Source organism: Caretta caretta, chromosome 8 (assembly GCF_965140235.1).
Source record: "Caretta caretta isolate rCarCar2 chromosome 8, rCarCar1.hap1, whole genome shotgun sequence".
Classification (NCBI taxonomy): domain Eukaryota; kingdom Metazoa; phylum Chordata; order Testudines; family Cheloniidae; genus Caretta; species Caretta caretta.
The window spans coordinates 79,915,350-79,928,666 of NC_134213.1; the positions used below are offsets into that span (position 1 = coordinate 79,915,350).

The 13,317-nt window shown below is 44.8% G+C and overlaps 1 protein-coding gene across 4 annotated transcripts in view; it reads left to right on the forward strand.

Moving 5' to 3' along the window:
• The first annotated feature begins 5,342 nt into the window (after positions 1-5,342).
• Positions 5,343-13,317, forward strand: part of SSX2IP (SSX family member 2 interacting protein) — a 38,976-nt gene continuing 31,001 nt past the window's right edge. For all 4 annotated transcript variants that reach the window (XM_048861615.2, XM_048861616.2, XM_048861617.2 and 1 more), the window contains exon 1: positions 5,343-5,477. The gene's annotated coding sequence lies outside the window, so the exon portion shown is untranslated. The remainder of the gene's footprint in view (positions 5,478-13,317) is intronic.

The following is a 13,317-nucleotide window of genomic DNA, read 5'->3' on the forward strand; positions in this document are numbered from 1 at the left end:
AACTGATATTTGGGTATGCTTTATTGAACTAAAAAGGGACTCCAAACACTGTACATATAGTGGATGACAGATGTGATAGAGTGTAGTACAGCAAAATCTGCGGCAGGAAAACTAAGACGACTCATTTTCTTCAGGGATTCCTTCCTTCCTGACTGTGGAGCCTGCCCTCTCTGAATAAATAATCTCCAATGTTGTGCAGATTGTTGCTGAAAATGCTGGTGTATAAACAGCTGGTGTATAAAAGAAGCATGTTGCCGCCTTCTTTATTAGAAACATAGAAAAAGAACCAGTGTTTGCCAGACTGGGAGAATAACCCTAATGTACAGACTTGTAAAAGGACATTGTGAACAAAGAAGTATAAGCTACTCAGTGTTAATCTTTTCAATTCTATTTTATGCTGTCGCTTTCACATCTTTGATACCAAAGTTTTCCTAGTGGTATGATCAATCCTATACACCATATATTAAGCCTATTTTTTCCTCTCAAAATTGACTCCTCCTGTACCCACCTCTTGTACACTAGCTTTTGACTAATTGGTTAGACTCCTCCCCGTCAACCTATCCCTTTATTTATTTATTTGATTTTTTTTGAGTCCGTGACTATTTGTGCTGGATCCTTTGACAGAAATACATTCTCCAAAAGCCGTAAAGGGAGTCCTGAACACAGTAGGTATTGTTTAAGGATAGAAGATTTAAATTGCCAAAGACAAAGTTTAAGAATAACTCAAAATTAAGATGTTTGCCTGAAAGAGCTTAAGAAAAGGTAAATTAAGTATTTAAAATGATAAAGGGCATAGTAAAAACTGATTAGTTCCTCTTGTTTACTTTGCTCAAAAATATGAGGACAACGAGACTTCAGATAAAGGTCAGCAAATTTAGTATAAATAAACTAAGATATTACTTAATACACATGACCTGCAGAATTCAGTGTTCTTAGATATCAAAATAATTATCTTAAAAATACTTTTGATAGATTAATTAGGAGGTCCTCAAGTCAGATACTGTGGGCTGGGTTTTATAATTATCAGTAGCATTTTTAGATTTGCAAGCAATGACAACAAAGGTAACTAAAACGTGCATTAGGATACAAGACAATAAATGAAACCTGGAAGGAATACCTTTCTCTGCTTTGTACTGCACTGCACAACTGGCAAGATAAATTTTAGGTACGTTACAGCTTCTTCTGACATATTAGGTATGAGTCCCAGTTGGAAGCAGCATACTAGACTAGATGGACCAATGATCAAATTTGGGAAAGCCTGTTTTTATATCCAACCGCTAAAACAGCTCTGTAAGAGACATGAGGATAGCTATCACTGTTATACTCACAAAACAGAAGTGTAGATAAAAAAAAAATTAAATTTGTTGAGTATTACATCAGATTAGTATAGAGTTAAAGAAGATAAAAATTTGGGTCAATCACTACTTGAGGGTTCCTTTTAGGTCAGGAGTGGACAAAGAACAGTTTGTTAGCCATATGTGGCCCTCCAAAGTAATGGTAGCATAGAATTTCATGATATTACATAGAAGTAGAAAAAGTTTCTTGGATTTGAACTCTCTCCTATTGTATTGATTCTGGATTTGTCAAGAAAAAAATCAACCCAAACCAACCTAATTTCCTTCTTTGACAGGTTTATAGGTCTAATGGGGAGGGGAAGGGAAAGATGTAAATGTGATATATTTTGGGGAATAACGGGGTAGGCGGTAGTACTGCTGAAAAGAATTGGCAGGTTATAGTGGATCACAAACTGAAGATGAGTCAACAACATGTTGCAGTTGTGAAAAAGACTAATATCCTTTTGTGGTGTATTAACAGGCGTGTCATATGTAAGACATGGGATACAAGTGTCTCACTGTACTTGGCACTGGTGAGACCTCAGCTGGAATACCGTGCCCAGTTCTGGGTGTCACACTTTAAGAAAGATGTGGACAAACTGGAGAGTCCAGAGGAGAGCAACAAAAATGATAAAAGTCTTAGAAAGCATGACCTAAGAGAAAGCTTTGGAAAAAAAAACAAAACAAAACAGGAATGTTTAATCTTGAGAAAAGAAGACTGAAGGGAGAAACTAATAAGTCCCAAATACATTAAGGGGCATTATAAAGAGGATAGTGATCAATTGTTCTCTCTGTCCACTAAAGGTAGGACAAGATATAATCAGATTAATCTGCAGCAAGGGAAATTTAGGTTAGATCAGGGGTCTGCAACGTGGTGCCCAGGGGCGCCATGGCGCCGGCCAGAGCATTTTTTGTGCGTCCACAGGACACCCCACCACCGAAATGCCGTCGAGAAGCGTTGCCATTTCTTGGCAGCATTTTGGCGGTGATGCTTCTTCCTGCTGCTGCTTTTCGGCAGCAGCATTTCAGCGGCGGGGTGTTTGGCGCCTGCCACAGTCTTCTGGGAATAGCAATATGCTATTCCCACAAGAAAGGTTGGGAACCACTGGATTAGATATTAGGAAAAACTATAAGGATAGTTAAGCAGCAGGGGCACCATTTAGGGGGGGCTGGAGCCTCCCCTGAGTTTCATAACAGAGTTTACAAACAGAGGCAGGGTGATTAAGAAAGGGCTGGAAATTAAATTAAGGATCTGGAAGTAAAAACTGAATGCAGGGGACTCAGAAGAAATACAGCCAAGCCCTCAGAGTCCAGGTTTAATTCAGAAAAGAGGAAGATGTGAGGGAGGTAGGTGAAAATGGGCCAAAACCCAGGGAAGAGCTAGCAGTGGTATAGAGAAGCTCCCACGCTATCTGTGGTACTTATGTGGCCCCATCACTGTAGTATCTGAGCACCTCACAATGTCTAACCTATTTCTCCTCACAGCTCCTCTGAAGTAGAGCAGCGCTGGTATTCCCAGTGTACAGATGGGAGCACTGAGGCACACGCAGACTAACAGCCAGATTTTCAAAGGTATCTAGACACCTAGTGGGATTTTCAAAAGTGCCTAGAAGGCCAACTACATTGTAAAACCCACTAGATACCTAGCTGCATCTTTGGGTGCCTGAAAACGTTTAAAACTCTGTCCCTAAGGCACTGGCCTGACATCATACAGGAGGTCCAGGGGGAAGTAGAACCCAGGTCTCTGAGAGTTTGCTCCCTATCCACTGAAACAGCCTCTCCCTCTCTGCTGTATGCTGCAAAAAACAAACAAAAAAACCAACAGGACTCAGATAGGAAGAAAACCAAAAGGCCAGTTCTCTAAGACTCCAGCAAATCGTCCCAAGCGATTGGGAAGGATGTCATGGTTGACAAGATGTAAAGCAGCACAGAGGTCAGATCACTTAACCCCAAGGGGTGGCAGGTTCTGCCCCAGGCTGGGCTGTATAGCAACAGCTGCTGTGAAATTTTATATTTTAACTGAAAACCATTTTGTTTGGTAATTTTTTGTTCTGAGTTTAAGAAAAAGAAGGAATGAGTGTCATACAAGTATCAAATGTGTTTATGCCTCAAATTCTTAGGGTTTCACCTGTATCCAGGCCAATTCCAGGACAAAGAACAAAAATTGCAGCCATAGAGTCCATAAAGTCAACGATTATTGTCATGATTTGTATTATTCATGATATTATAGTATTGTGTCCCTAGCCTCTGTTTGCAGAAGCTGGGAATGGATGACAAAGGATAGATCAGTTGATGATTACCTGTACTGTTCATTCCCTCTAAAGCACTTGGCATGGGCCACTGTTGGAAGACAGGACACTGGGCTAGATGGACCATTGGTCTGACCCAGTATGCACTTTAACATTTTCAGCCTAACCAGTGTCATGACACAAGATGTAAGAACATGTTAGGATTATATATATATATATATACACACACGTATGTATAGTCAGCTAATTTCTAAGTTATTGTCTGCAAAATAAGTAGAGTTTTTAGTTGCTTTAGTAGCCTCTGGAATCACAGTTAAAGTTGCCCTCCCCTATCAAAATCTAAAATGGCACCTCTGTTAAACAGAGGCATAGGCTTGCAAAGGCTGTAAAATCTCCATCATTGGAGTTTTTAAAGAAAAGGTTAAAAAAATACCTGTCAGAGCTGGTCTAGGTTTACTTGTTCCTGCCTCAGCACAGGCAAATGGACTAAATGACCTTGCCAAGGTCCCGTCCAGCCCTGGGTTTCTTCTCTATAACTTTACTATACTTTGTCACCCCCCGTCTTTGTGCTCACTGATTCTATATTTTATTAGTTTCAGAGTAACAGCCGTGTTAGTCTGTATTCGCAAAAAGAAAAGGAGTACTTGTGGCAAATTGGTTAGTCTCTAAGGTGCCACAAGTACTCCTTTTCTTTTCTTTTATTAATGTTTGCCTGTATTTTTCAGGTTTCATCCTTGTCTGAGCCGTGACTATACACACCATGTGAGAGTGTTGTACAATATTTCTTGTCCTTTGCCTAAATGAGATCTGACATATATACATAATAAGGATGTTAGTTTTCATGCAAGTCTGCACATATTAACACTAGCATGCTGCTCTCCTTCCCCTCCCCCAAACAGGACTATTCTTTCATGCATATAACACAAACCTCCCTTGGGGCCGGAAAAGCAACACTTCTCAGTACACCTTTCAGACACAAGCAGGGAGACCAGCACCTTTCCACAGCGCTTTCCTGGAAAAGGTCAGCGCCTCCCCCTCCCCTTTCCAGCACAGAGGCTGGGCTGTTCCCAGCCTCCTTCGCTCCCACAGTCACCCCCCACACGCACACCTAGGACCTACATGTTTTGGCTACACAAGCTCTACAGTACAGCTGGGTGGGTCCCGGGCTGCTGTACCCACCATACAGGCTGGATGAGTGCTAACCCGAGGGACAGAGACAGTCTGCGGCTGGGCTTATTTCACATGTGCCTAGGGTGACCAGTCAGCAAATGTGAAAAATTTGGGTGGGGCGTAGTAAGAGACCATATAAGAAAAAGACCCAAAATCAGGACTGTCCCTATAAAATCAGGATATCTGCTCAGCCTACAGGTGCCTGACAGCGCCAGGCACCTCTGGGGCCCAAGCGCTGCTACTGTTTATCCTGGGGCTGCGGGCCGCCTGCAGGGAGCAGGCCAAAGCCCGCCCTGGCGCAGGCTGCAGACAGAGCCTTTAGGGCCAGGCTGGGCACCTCCCCCAGTACAGCGCGGGCTCAGGCAGGGCTCGACGCCCACAGGGGACCGCCCGCCCCCGGGGCTCAGGCAGGCGTGCGGCGCGCAGCCCCCTCCCTCGCCAGGCGGGTCACAGGCGGGGCCCGGGCAGCCGCGCTGGGCGGGAGGGCCCCTCGGGCGGCGGCGGCGGCGGAGGTGGGTGCCGCGGCTCAGGACTCGGCCCACTGGGCCGGCGCAGGCCCTTGTTGCAGGTCTCCTAGCAACAGCCCGGCCAATGGGAGCAGCGCCGCGTCGGGGAGGGGGTGGGGCGATTAACCCTGCGGGGCCCGGGCTGCGGCACGTAGCGGCGGCGGCTGGGCTCGCTCGGGAGTCGGCCCCCCCCGGCAGCAGCAGGTGGTGCCATGCGGGTGAGTGAGCCCGCTCCCGGCCGTGGCTGCTCGGGCTGAGACGCTGGGGCCGTTGCCTGGGGCCGTTGGGCTGCCTGTGGCTCCAGCGGGGCCGGCCAGGGGCTGCTGGCGGGGAGCGTTTGCCGACGCGGGGGACGCTCGCGCACACACCGGGGGAGTTGGCCAATGGCGGGGGGGGGGGGGATGCTCCTGCGCGCACAGGCTGGGCTGCTGGAACGATTTGTACGGGGGGGGGGGTGCTGAGAGCGAGTGAGCCAGCCTGTGAGTGCTGTATCTGCTGGACACCCCTTCCAGCCCGGGGGTGCCTGTGGCAGGGCCCCTGGTTGCAGCCCTTGTGCCTCGCGGGGGGGCGCTCTTGCACGCACCAGCCGGTTGCCGGGTTTGGTTGGATGTATCCCTGGAGATTTCAGCGCGTGACATAATCTTTAATTAAAGATTAATTCCGGGAGAGTCTAGTCCCCCTCCTGGAGGGGGGCTCTCCGTGTGCAAATGGCTGAGCTGAGGGGATGCTTGTTCACACACAGGGCGGGGGGGGGGGGGGGGGATCTTGTATGCTCAGGAGGGGGGAGTTTTTCCAGGTAGCAGGGGGGGACCTCTCATGCACACATGGAGGGAGTTGGTAGGCAGTGGGAGGAGGTGTTTGTTTGCACACGTTGTGGGGGATGAGGAGTTTGTGGGGGGGCGGCACCCAAGCATGCACATACTGGGGAGGGGAGTTTGGAGGCAGGGGGAGGTGCCTGTGCCCAAACCATGGGTGGTGTTTGTAGACCATGGGTAGGGGTGGAGAAGCTGGGAGGAAAACGTGTGTATACTTGGGGGGAGTTAGTAGGTGGTGGGCAGCTGGGGGGACATGCTTGTGTACATGGGGGAGATTGCAGGTGGTGGGGGTTGGGGGGATGCGCCTGTGTACACAGGGGGGAGATTGCAGGTGGTGGGGGTTGGGGGGATGCCTGTACATACACGGGGGGAGATTGCAGGTGGTGGTGGGGACGTGCATTCACACACGGAATTCGCAAGTGATGCGGGGGAGGCACTTGCACTCATGGGGGAATTGCAGGTGGTAGGGGGAGTTAGTATGTGGTGGCAGCTTGTGGGGGATATGTGTGCACAGGGGGAGGGGAGTTTGCATACGGTGGGGATGTGTGCATATTGTGGGGGGGAGTTTGCAGGTGGGGGGGATGCGTGTACTCCTGGCGGTGGGGAATGCACATGTAGTGGACACGCACATGGGGAGAGTTTGCAGGCATTTGGGTGCACATGGTTTGTGTTGGGGAGGGCCCTGCAAATTGTCTGCAAACACAGTATTGTAATTGCTTTAGGGAATTAGGCTAATGTCTGTGTGGATGACTGAACAGCATAACCTCCTAGCAGTAGCACTGAAGGTGCCAGTGTAGCATCTGTTCTTGTCTCTTTTATTTTTTTAAGCTGAGGGGTGGCTAGGAGGGAGGCTGGTAAGTGGTGTGTGAATGTTATTTGTATTGTGGGTTTTCCTTGCTGTTCCAAGCTTTATAACTAAGTACTGTGTTCCCAACCTCTGTATGCCTCTCTGTCAGTCATGTTTGGAAGCAGGGTGGAGTGGTAAAGTTATATTCCATGGTGTCCAATTTCTCTGGGGCAACATTTTGTTGATGCTTTAGGACTCTAACTACACCAACTGTCAGTGACAATCTTGTAAATCCTGATGTGTACACCCTGTCAGATTCAGGGTGATCTGTAGGGAAGATGCTGTACTGGATTATCCAGTCTGTGTACAGTTTTCAGGTTGCTAGCTGGACCCCTGCTATCAGGCCCAATATACTGTTGATTTGTGTGAAGCTGAACGTAGCAGATGTGAAGGTCTTACATCTGTTTTAAGCGTGCTGTGAATTTTCAGAATTATTCTGGGTTTTGCTGCTAAATTGGTTTAACACTTGAAATCAGGAGTTGTAGGAGGTAAGAGGCCATGGTGTTTATATTGCATTATCTTGACCCTTGCTTTGCTTTTAAAAAATAATCATTGTTGATCAGGATTTTCCTATCTTGTAGCAAGATACAAAGGAAATTGTTTCAGATCAAATTACAATGCAAGACCATTTTAATATTATCTATTTTTGTATATCTTTATTCATACAGAGCACTTCACAGTTACCAGGCTAGCATGCAAATATAAGTAACTTTGTAGCATCCAGTATGTCCTTCCTGTAGGTATGATGGACACCTTGCTCAAGTTTCAGGGGAATGGTTTGGATATGAATAGAATGGGAGGTCCATGAAGTAGGATTTGACTTTATTAGATGACAGTTTCTTAGTAGTAAACCTGGAGGAAAAGTGGTTTTGAGACTTTGGGACTTGATTCCATTTGAAGCCATCATCAAATGAGAAGGAGTAGCATGGAAGCAGGATTTTTTTCCACGCTGGAGAGATGGAGAAACGGGGGAGCAAGAGACAGACCCCTCGTATTTGAAGTGAGTAGAACTTGAGCTGGAAAATAGAAAGACCTTGGTAGGTGGGAAAATATCTTATCTGCAAACAAAATTAAAAGGAAAAGAAAAAAAAAGTTTTAAAAAGTTGAATTCAGAAAGAAGGCTCAGGGAGTGTTTGGGGACTAAATGGAAAAGTACCAATGCTAAAACCTTGGGGATTGTTAAAGTGAGGTATAGTGGAAGAAGAATGTTTTATGCTAGTCACATGTAGTAGGTGTTTTGAATACAGAGAAACAAGAAGAATTGGGTACCCAAGATCTCCACAAAATACTTATAGGCTGGATTTATAGATAGGCTGGATTTTTGTCATGGTCAAATGCAGCATTGAGGATGAGGTAAAAGAAGAGAAGATTGACTAAATATATCATATCAGAGTCAATACCATAAAGCCCATTGTAAGCTATTAAAAATGCTAAAATGGTGAGCAAGGGCTGCCTAATAAGGCCAGAAAGAGATGCCTAATAGAGAGATGGTAATGCTCTCATAGTAGAGGGATGCTAATGTGGAGGTGAAATGGGTATGTTCAAGTCAGGACGGGGATTTGGGAGCTTGATGGACTATTTCCCCAGTGGCTGAATGAAAAGAAAAGATCAGTCATCTATAAAGGTAGAAGGCATGGTTGAATCTTGCAATAGTAGATGATGCTGTATGAAAAGAGTACTGAATGTACTTGGTGAAGGTGGATGTGGGGGTAACTTTGCAGCTCAGCATTTAATGTTGTTTTAACTTCCTGGTGTAAGGAGCTAGGAACGTGAAGGAGCAATTGTCTAACATTCAGGCATATGAGTAACTTTTACCAGATGTAAGTGTGTGTGTTTCTGTGTGATTGTAGGTGTATAGCTGGTCAACTTCAAATAAACATTTTACTTGTTAAATTGCAAGTCGTTTTAAAATGTAAATGAAATTGAGAAATGCAAAATAAGAACATAAGAATGAACCTACTGGATCAGACCAATGGTCCATCTAGTCCAGTATCCTGTCTTCTGGCCGTGGCCAGTGCTTCAGAGGGAATGAACAGAACATCGCAATTTATCGAGTGATCCATCCCTTGACATCTAGTTCCAGCTTCTAGCAGTCAGAGGTTTAGTAATACCCAGAGTATGGGTTCCTGATCTTCTTGGCTAATAGCCACTGATGGCCTTAGATGCCATGAATTGATCAGATTCTTTTTTTTGAACCGACTTACAGTTTTGGCCTTCACAGCTTCTTCTGGCAATGAGTTCCACAGGTTGACTGTGTGTTGTTTGAAGTACTTCCTTATGCTTATTTTAAAGCTGCTGCCTGTTAATTTCATTGGGTGACCCCTGGTTCTTGTATTATGTGAAGGGGTAAATAACACTTCTCTATTCACTTTATCCACATCATTCATGGTTTTATAGACCTCTCTCATATTCCCCTCCCATCGTCTCTCTTTCTGAGCTGAGCGGTCCCAGCCTTGTTAATCTCTTCTCATATGGGAGCTGTTCTAACCCCCCTAATAATTTCTGGTGCCCTTCTCTGTACTTTTTCCAATTCTAGTAGATCTTTTTTTGAGATGGGGTGACCAGAACTGCATGCAGTATTCAAGGTGTGGGCATACCATGGATTTATATAGTGGCATTTTGGTATGGGTTCCCAAACTCCAAAATGGGGCTGTCTCGCAAGACCATAATATACAGATGCATTGAGTGAATACTACAGTACTGCAGGCTGAAAAATTTGTGATTTGCTTTTTTCAAATTAACTTTGATGAGTTTGAATAGCTTAGACGGGCACATAAAACTCCTTAATTAAAAACTCTGAATGTAGAAAAATGTTGGCAAAATATGACCCATGCATTTTTCTATGATTAATATAACTGACAGAACTAAACTAGGTTAAATAGTTACAAACTAGTGAACTAGGGTTTATGAATTTCTGGGGTTCATTTTTGACTATCCAATAGTAACTTTTTATTATAACTATAATGAAAATAGACAACTCTATTTTAAAAGTATTTATATCACTAATTGCAAATTAGATTATTAAAATCTGCAGTAAAATAATGATCAACTGTCAAATTTCAAGGGTGGGGACACTTGGATTTTCAAAAAATAAAGCAAGTTTCTTATGACATTTTTATAGATAGGCATAAAGTTGTAATTTAATTACTTCTGTGTGCCCTAAATTTCCATAGGCTGATATGTTTGTTTCATCTGGATAACAGCCATCTGTGGAGGGGATTACTAGGCAAATGTAAAAGCTTTAAGCAGCTTTACATCTCCTTTTGGAATTTAATCTTAGGGGAAGTAATAGTGTTGTATTTTAAGTAAATGTTACCATATATCTTTTTTGTTTGTTCTGTCTTATGAACAGCTTTCTGTGTATTTTCTGTGAGGCAGCTTACAAGTTGCAACATACCTGCATTCTGCAAAATGTAGTGACTAAAATATTTGGGGAGTATTTGTGATACTCAACTTCAACCAGCCAACAAGTATTTTCTTTTTGTAGAGTAGTTCTGACATCAGGAAAAATTAAAATTTTCTGAGAGGGAAGAGAACTAATTTTGGAGAGGAATTTTCTGGACAACTTTATATTTTATTTTACTTTTGTGAAACTGCCCATCTGGTGTTGAGCAGCCAGATGGTGTAATGTGATTACATTGCGGTACTATGAAAAACTATTATGTTCTGACACTAGTTTGCCTGAACTAGTTCTGAAAACTCAGTTGAGTAGGAGTAGCAGTCTACATAAGTTCAAACTTTACATTCAAAATCTGTGTGCTTCAGACAACTAGCATTGTATGTTGTATATGGTGAGCCCTGTAATCTAGCTACTATATATAATTTTAAATTGTGCCACAAATTGAACTCCTAAAACTAATTTATGACTAGATCTGATTTGCATTTTAAATCATTATTGTATATAAGAACATAAGAATGGCCATATTGGGTCAGACTAATAGTTCAGTTAGACCAGTATCCAGTCTTCCGATGGTGGCCAATGCCAGATGCTTCAGAGGAAATGAACAGAACAGGGCAATTTATCGAGTAATCCATCTGTTGTCCACACCCAGCTTCTGGCATTTAGAGGCTAGAGACACACAGAGTGTGGGATTGTGTCCCTGACCATCTTGGCTAATGGCCATTGATGCTCCATGAACTGATAATTCTTTTTTTGAACCCACTTACACTTTTGGCCTTCACAACATGCCCCGGCAACGAGTTCCACAGGTTGACTGAGTGTTGAGTGAAGAAGTACTTCTTTTTGTTTGTTTTAAACCTTCTGCCTATTAATTTCATTGGGTGATCTCTGGTTCTTGTGTTATGTAAAGGAGTAAATAACACTTCCTTATTCACTTTCTCTACACCGTTCATGATTTTATAGATCTCTCATATCGCCCCTCGGTTGTCTCTTTTCCAAGCTGAAAAGTCCCCGTCTTTGTAATCTCTCCTCATAAAGCTGTTCCATACCCTTAATCATTTTTGTTGCCTTCTCTAACTTTTTCAGTTCTAATAGATCTTTTTTGAGATTGGGCAACCAGAACTGCATGCAGTATTCAAGGTGTGGGCATACCAGGGATTTATATAGTGGCATTATGATATTTACTATCTTTTTATCTATCCCTTTTCTAATGGTTCCTAATATTTTGTTAGGAATGCATTAGCAAACAAACAAGAAATAGTTTTATGAATTGTTTGTCAAAGAAAAAGAAAAAATGGGCACATCTCCAATGTGTCTTTGACATTTTGGGGTTCAACCCAGACCAGTGAGAGGTTGTGTTACTGCCTGCCCTGTAACCCTGGGTGCCTTAAATGCTCTCCTGCTGTGGCTCACAGCCCAGACACCAACCGCCAGCAAACAGGTATGCAATTCCTTAAGCGTCTGTGTGCTGTGCAGCCCTGGTTCAGCACTCCGACCTCAGCAGCCTGCCTACAGCACAGCAGCCCCACCAGCTTTGGCTACTAGTTGCAGGATGACCACAACAGGCTTCCAAATTTCCCTCAAACTCTCTGTCCTAAATTGTCCAGCCTGCTCCTGGAACATTCAGAGAAGCTATAAGGTTCATTGCTCCTGTAAAGAGAGAAAAGCCCAGCTTGTTACTTTAACTGGTGCTAACAATCACGTCAATTCAAATATAGCACTAGGTTGGTTTAGATTAAAAGTAAAATAAGTTTGTTTAATCAAAAAGAGGTTTTAAGTGAGTTCAAGTACAGGGGTAAAGACGAAAATGGTTATAAGCAGATAAAATTAAAAATAAATTTTCTAATGGCTCAGACATAACTTAACAAGCTACAGTCTCTGTTCAGGATTTCTTAGCCATAGCTGGAAAGAAGAAAGATGGGTAACTTTCTCTCAGTCAGGACCTTCCACAGAAGTATGAGGTGCTGGTTTCCCTTGTTTTCGTAGGCGAAAGATAAATTAGGAGTTCTCTGCTCCTCACCTTATAATCCAGCAAACCTTTGACAAGTATCTCTCTTAAAGTTCATTGACCTCTTGCTGTTCTTCCCTTCCTGTGGACTTCCCATCCCTCTGTTGATTTGTATGTAAATGGGGCTTCTATTGTTTTGATTCTGTAATGCTTACCTTACATTGGAGCCAGGTAGACATCCCTTCTCTCCTGTCTGGGGGAAATCCTGTTTCTCCTTGTGTTTGGTCACAGACTTTAAAGCAGGGGTGGGCAAACTTTCTGGCCCAAGGCCCACACTGGGGTTGCAAAACTGTATGGAGGGCCAGGTAGGGAAGGCTGTGCCTCCCCAAACAGCCTGGCCCCACCAGCATCCGACCCCTCCCACTTCCCACCCCCTGACTGCCCCCCTCAGAACCTCCACCCCATCCAACCACTCCTGCTCCTTGTCCCCTGACTGCCCCGACCCTATCCACACCCCCGTCCCCTGACAGGCCCCCCGGGACTCCCATGCCTATCCAGTCCTCCCTGTCCCCTGACTGCCCCCCCTGAAACTCTGCCCCATCCAACCTCTCCTGCTCCTTGTCCCCTGACTGCCCCCCCCCGGACCCTGTTCCCCTAACCAGCCCCCCCGGGACCCCACCCCCTATTCAACCACCCTGTCCCCCTGACTGCCCCGACCCCTATCCACACCCCTGCCAGGCTCCCCGGGACTCCCATGCCTATCCAAACCCCCCTGTCCTCTGACTGCCCCCTGGCCCCCTTACCACGCTGCAGGAGCGCACAGCCCCGCCACCCAGAGCATTGCCTGCGCGACGGCATGGCTGCAGGGGAGGGGCCAGGGGCTTGCCTCCCCGGCCCGAAGCTCAAGGGCTGGGCAGGACGGTCCCGTGGGCCAGATGTGTTAGTTTCCCCACCTCTGCTTTAAAGCATAATATTAGTGAGTATTCATAATGCCTCATATGGTGATATTCATAACCAGTGTGTCACAGGGTTTTATAAAAGACATGAA